The sequence below is a fragment of the Carlito syrichta genome, unplaced genomic scaffold (assembly GCF_000164805.1).
Source record: "Carlito syrichta isolate Samal-C Ts95f unplaced genomic scaffold, Tarsius_syrichta-2.0.1 Scaffold290103, whole genome shotgun sequence".
Classification (NCBI taxonomy): domain Eukaryota; kingdom Metazoa; phylum Chordata; class Mammalia; order Primates; family Tarsiidae; genus Carlito; species Carlito syrichta.
In genome coordinates, this window is record NW_007234199.1 from 10,633 (window position 1) to 11,012 (window position 380).

A 380-nucleotide genomic window follows, 5' to 3' on the forward strand; every position below is an offset into this window, starting at 1 on the left:
ACTCACACTGACGAGGGCAGAGACTGTGCCTGTGTTCCAGGGATCCCGGAGCCCAACTTCCAGAGCCCTACAGGACACTGGCCCTGAGAAAAGCTGAGGCAGGCAGGAAAGGTGAAGCATGAAAACAACGAATGAGAGACTGAGTGAATGAATGAGCGAATGAACGAATGAGGTTGTCCCTGTTCCCTGGTTGCTTGGAGATCAGATGGTTGCGGAGAAGATGAGATGCAGGAATGGCTCACTCTTGCCCATAAGAGGCGATGCCGTCAGTGGCCAGAGCTCCAGGAGAGCAGGACAGGGTAGGAACGAGGGGGGCCAGGGGGCCGGGCTAGGGGGCTGGGCGGGGCCGGGGCGGAGTCAGAGGAGGAGCCGGGCGGCCC